At 27.3% G+C, this 6,391-nt stretch overlaps 1 long non-coding RNA gene across 1 annotated transcript; it reads right to left on the reverse strand.

Annotated features, from left to right (window-relative positions):
• Positions 1-492: 492 nt before the first annotated feature.
• Positions 493-5,949, reverse strand: LOC143058721 (uncharacterized). The gene is made up of 3 exons (XR_012973211.1): positions 5,596-5,949; positions 2,373-2,452; positions 493-1,103 (listed from the first exon to the last, which is right to left on the reverse strand). It is a non-coding gene; the product is annotated as an uncharacterized LOC143058721 (long non-coding RNA).
• Positions 5,950-6,391: the final 442 nt, after the last annotated feature.

Below are 6,391 nucleotides of genomic sequence, written 5' to 3' on the forward strand. Positions count from 1 at the left end.
CCTCAGCAAAAAACAGCAAAACGATCTGCAACAACACCAACCGACACTTTGCATGACCGAGATATTGGCTCAACAAAACCAAGGACATCTGAAAACTCCTAACAATTACAAATTAAAACACAACCATGAATAATTGTAAAAATTGTATTATATTTTTTACTTGTTTGTCTATTTTTCTTTTTATGCAAAAAAAAAATACAAAAAAAAATAAGTCAAAGTGTGATATAATTCTAGATTATATATACCTTGAAATTAGTAATAATATAAATATTAATCATGTGAATGAAAATGTATATATATGTAATGAACTGTGTATAATATTGTTTATTATGGAAAAGAATGATTTTCAAATAACCCCATTCCTGAAACCAATGAATAAATGTTTCTGCTCTCAATATGCGATCCAACAAACAAGAGATGAGAACAAGTCAAGCTGTGATAAAACAATCACTAAAACAGCCTTCCCTGTTTATGAAAAATACATACAAAAAATTGTATCGATAATCAAATTTATTAAGACGCTAATAATACAGAATCAAAATACAATAAACATATTAAATAAATATATTTTTGAACTGTTTATAGAAAATAGAATAGCTGTCAGAAATAAAAATAAAATAGATCCAACAAATTTAAAGTTTATAAAGAAGCTATCCCTGATAGATATCATTTCATTACTCCACATATATCTGAATTCAATTTTTCTGTTTATCTCGCTAACTATCCGCAACAACTTCTCAATGATACATCCTTGCTTTATAACAAATTATCCGTCCATTTTAATCCTTATAATAGTAGAACTTATTCATAGTCCTATTTTACATCATGTAAACAACATTTGGATATCACTTGTAATCCACACATTAGAAATATTTCAAATGCCCAATTTAATCCACAATATAAAAATCTTTTGTCAATCCATCGCAAGTCAAATACATGTATCACCATCTAACATGTTCCTCTGTAAAAAAATGCAAGTACTAATTCTGTATGTTCTGCAAACAATAACTACTCCAATTGTTTCCGTAAATACTGTAAACATGGTAAACGCCTACATCATGTACATAGTCCTACAATCTCATTATACTGTTAAAATAACAAACCTACAAATAAATAACAATAAAATTATTATACATGATACAAAAAAAATATATCTGTTTTTTTTTTATTATATATTTATAGTCTCAAATTATGGCAAAAAAGCAATACTTAAAACTAATGTATGGGGACAATTAAATGAAAATATGTGTTTAAATACATGTATGAATGCTTATATATATTTGTGTTGTTATGTCTCATTTTCTTCCATGAACATTGTGAAGTATGTGCACATATTTTGTTTACCAGTACTGTATATATTTAAATCACAAATAATCATGTACATGTACCAATGTTTTTATAGTATACTGTGTAACTTTAAAACCAAACATTTAATGAAAGTACTTTGTGAATATGATGTGAAACAAATATGTCTCCTTGTAAATGTAGTTTTGATATCAACTACACATATAAACTCTAAATTAAACAATGGGTGAAAATCTTCATATAATATCACTAAACTGTCAAGGTTTAGGCCAAAAAAACAAAAGAGAAAGATTACAACTATGGACAAAAAATCAAAAATGTAACATTCTTTTCATTCAAGAGTCACATTTTATAGAAAATATTGAACAAACAATAAATAAAGAGTTTGATGGCAAAATGTTTCATAGTTATGGTAACACACAATCAAGAGGTGTTTCAATCTTTGTCAAAAACAATTTAAAATGTAAAACAATAAACGAAATAAAAGATAATGAAGGTAGAATAATTTTGATAAACATAGAAATAAATGACAATATTTTTACTCTAATAAATGTTTATGCTCCAAATCTACACAAAAATAGAAACAAATTTTTCAAAAAGGTTCAAAATATTATTGAAAACAATCGTTTGGGTATCCTTATATTAGGAGGTGATATGAATGAAACTCTCTCAATTAATGATAGAAAAACTAATATCATCCCAAGAAACTACAAACCAGTAAATAGCTTAAAAAAACTAATAAAGAAAAATAATTTAACAGATATATGGAGAGAACTTAATCCAAATACTAGTCAATTCACATGGAGAAGGAAAAATGAAACAAACATAGCGAGCAGAATTGACTTCTTCTTGATTAGTCCTGATATAAGACCGCATGTTATAAAAGCAGATATTAGACCTGCAATGATCTCATACACTGATCACCAAGCCATTTCTTTACAAGTTAGACAAAATTCAGAAGAAAGAGGCAGGGGTTTCTTTAAAATTAACAATAGTATACTTAAAGAGCAAAAATATATTGACCTCATAAATGATTTAATCAAAAATTATAAAGTACAAATACTCACCAAAAATTTAAAAACACTCTGGGATATGTTTAAATCAGAGGTAAGAACCGCAACTCTTACTTACTGCAAACAAAGATCATCTGAAAATAAAAATGATATAAAAAATTTAGAAATAAAATTAAGAAAACTAAATGAGAAAACAAATGCAAGCCAAATTATAAAAAAAGAAATTAAAAACATTGAAAATGAACTTGAACACCTCTATTTAAATAAAGTTAAAGGTGCACAAATAAGATCTAGAGTACAATGGCTAGAAGAAGGAGAGAAAAATACTAAATATTTCCTTGGCCTTGAAAAATCAAGACAAACAAAAAAGAGCATTACAGCGCTAAAAAATAATCAAGGGAAAATAGTAACAGATTCTGCAGAAATCCTAAATATAGAAAGATCATACTATGAAAACTTATATAAAAGCACTTCTCCAAACTTAAATGATATAAAAAATTATATAAATGAAACCAACATTGATCACAAACTATCAGAAAAAGAAAGTGATTCCTTGGGGGGGCCCTTAACTATAGAAGAATGCACTAAAGCAATATTCAACATGAAATTAAATAAATCTCCAGGAATAGATGGGTTAAGCGTAGAATTTTATCGCACTTTTTGGAGTAATTTAAAAGAATTTACAGTTGAAGTTTTTAATAAATGCTATGATCATGATGATGACGGAGAACTAACAACTATACAAAAGATAGGTATCATCTCTTTAATTTACAAAAAAAAAGACCCTTTGTCACTGGATAATTATAGACCAATTACGCTATTAAATGTAGACACTAAGCTCATTGCATATACAATAGCCCAGCGCTTAAAACCAATACTGCTGAAAATAATTCATGGAGATCAAAATGGGTATATCAAAAATAGATATATTGGTTTTAATATACGCCAAATCCAAGACATTATAGACTATGCTGAAACTTTTAACATAGATGGTGCATTACTCTTTATTGATTTTTCAAAAGCTTTTGATTCGCTAGAATGGGACTTTATGTATGAAGCCCTTATAAAATTTGGTCTACCAAACTCTTTTATTAAATGGGTTAAAACATTATATAAGAATATTAAAGGCTGCATGCTAAATAATGGGTGGATTTCAGAAACTTACAATGTATCTCGCGGGATACGTCAAGGCTGTCCGTGCAGCTCTCTAATTTTCACAATAGCAGTAGAAATTCTTGCATGCAAAATAAGACAAGATACTGGTATTAAGGGATTTCAAATAAAATTAGATTCCAAAACACATAGTCTGAAAATCTCACAATTAGCCGATGACACAACTCTTTTTTTAAAATCCAAGCAAGAAATTAGCTATGCTCTGAATATTATTGAAATATTTGGATTGCTCTCAGGTCTTAAACTCAACCGATCAAAAACAGAAGGAATATGGCTAGGCAGACTTAAAAGCTGTAAAGATAAATATGAAAACATTAACTGGAATAAAGAACCTATTAAAAGCCTAGGTGTATACTTTGGACTTAATAAAAATGAATGTGACAAATTAAATACTGAAAAAATTCTAAAAAAGTCTCAAGATACAATCAATAGCTGGAACAGAAGAAATCTCACAATGATAGGTAGAATAACAGTAATTAAATCTCTCATCTTACCAAATTTAACTTTCTTGGCATCAGTAACAACCATTTCCAAAGAATTTTTAAATGAATTTAAAAAAATAATTTACAACTTCATCTGGGGTAATAAAAAAGAAAAAGTTAAAAGAATCACCCTATGTAAAGATTACTTGGAAGGAGGCCTTAAAATGATCAACATTGATGATTTTTTATCAGCTATACAATTATCCTGGGTCAAACGTTTAACATCAACACAATTTGCAAACTGGAAAGTCATCCCCCTTTTCTTTTTCAATAAATTTGGAGAAAACTTTTCTTTATTTAACATGAATCCAGGTAGCATAAAAGCAATCCCAAAACTCAGTAAAACAATCCCTCTTTTCTATTTAGAAATAGTCAAAAGTTGGTTTAAGATGAAAAATATCTCTGAAATAAAAACCAACAGTACAAATTTTATTAATATAAGACAACAATACATATGGGGCAATAAACATATAAAATTTCAAAACAAATGTTTAATATTCTCACATTGGATAACCAATGGAATACTATTTATTAATGATATAATAGATGAAGCAGGAAATATATCACAAAAGGCAGTATTAGATAAATTGACCCTCAAATCCAACTGGATATCAGAACTATCTAGAATAAGAGCTGCAATACCAAAAAAATGGCAAATGATAATGAAATCAGATAACTCGCGCAATACTCAAGTTAAAACAGATAAAAGGCTATACTTAAAAACACAAAATAATACAAAATTGATCAGAATTGAAAACCTTCCATCAAAAGAAATTTATAAAAGTATTAGCTCATGTTATATACTGGAAAAAACACCAATTGGCTTTCTAAAATGGAAAACACAATTAAAATTAGATTCATCAAGCCATTTGTACAAAATGCTGAACTTTATATTCAATAGTTTACAAGTAAACAAACTAAAAATATTCAGATGGAAGTTAATTCATTATATACTTCCTTGTAAACAACTATTGTACACCTGGCATCTGAAAAATGATGACCAGTGCCATATTTGCAACCAATTAGAAAACTATGAACATTTTTTCATTTCATGCAAATACTTTAAAAACTTTTGGAAAAAGGTCAAAATACTCCTTGATAAAATAAAAATGGGAACACACATAATCACCTTCAAAAATCTAATACTAGGCTACAAAATATATGATAAAAATTATTATGACATTAATCTATTTCTCACTGTAATATTATTCTCTATTCATAAATCTACATATGCATCAGAGTATAAACAAAACAATGTTGATGTCTATAGAATATTTAAAACAGAATTTAAACAACATTATGAAAATATGAAACTTCTTGATAAAACAACAAGTAGATTTTTGAATGATGTTTATAAAAAAATATAATAACCATAATGTATTATTGCGCATGATCATTCTTCTGTATTACTATATATATTATGTAGAAAAACTCAAATGTAAACAAATGTATTATTTTAAGATGTTTAAATGTGACGCATGGTCAATGTTTACCTGTAGGACATGATTTTTAACCCCGTACTGTCTACTGTCTAATTACTGGAAAATATCTAATATTTTAGGGGGAAAAAAATCCTTCTTGATCAATTTATCATAAGTCAATGGGAATATAACAAAACTCACCTTTAGAAATACTCAATTTAGATCCTTTGTTCATGAAATCATTCCACGTGTTTAATATCCTTCAATCATTCGATCATCTCAATTTTCACGAGATTATGCCGATCAAGGTTAAGGGTCAATGATTAAATTATAACCAACATCGGATAATGAATAGTACAACTTCCGTATTTACGTTACATTATGATGACCTCCACATAACTAAGAACTTAGACAAATTGTTAAAATCAATGTATTGTATTTATGATAACTAATCATAATTAATATATATATATATACATATAAATATAAATTTACTGTATAATCTCCCTGGTTAAACAGTAACTAATTCACAGGGATACCCGGCTGAATGCTGTGAGTCGAGTAATTTGTTAAACAGCAAAGAAATGTGCAATAAAAGATTTATCGTTTAAAAAAAAAAAAGAATAATTAAAATTCATAAATATTAATGATTAATAACATGAATTCGTGAAAGCGGTGGATACACCGTTACAAAATAGCATTAACATAAACGTTAAATTATGTTTTATGCGTTTAATAAAAAGGTAATCAAATAGTATAGGCCTCAAATATATAATTTTGATAATTCTATAAAATTTCTACCTAACGTTATCTCATAAAAAAGTTAATCACTGTAAGCTTTTTTAAATAATTGCTTGAAATTTAGAATGAAGAATGCTATGTCAGGCACCTGAACATGTTGAAAATAAGAAATTAAAAAGAAGAGAAATTCATACTCATAACTTAAACTCAAATGAGAAGTACTAAATTTAACATATTATAATTATTAATTTATGAT

Source organism: Mytilus galloprovincialis, chromosome 14, assembly GCF_965363235.1.
Source record: "Mytilus galloprovincialis chromosome 14, xbMytGall1.hap1.1, whole genome shotgun sequence".
Taxonomy (NCBI): Eukaryota; Metazoa; Mollusca; class Bivalvia; order Mytilida; family Mytilidae; genus Mytilus; species Mytilus galloprovincialis.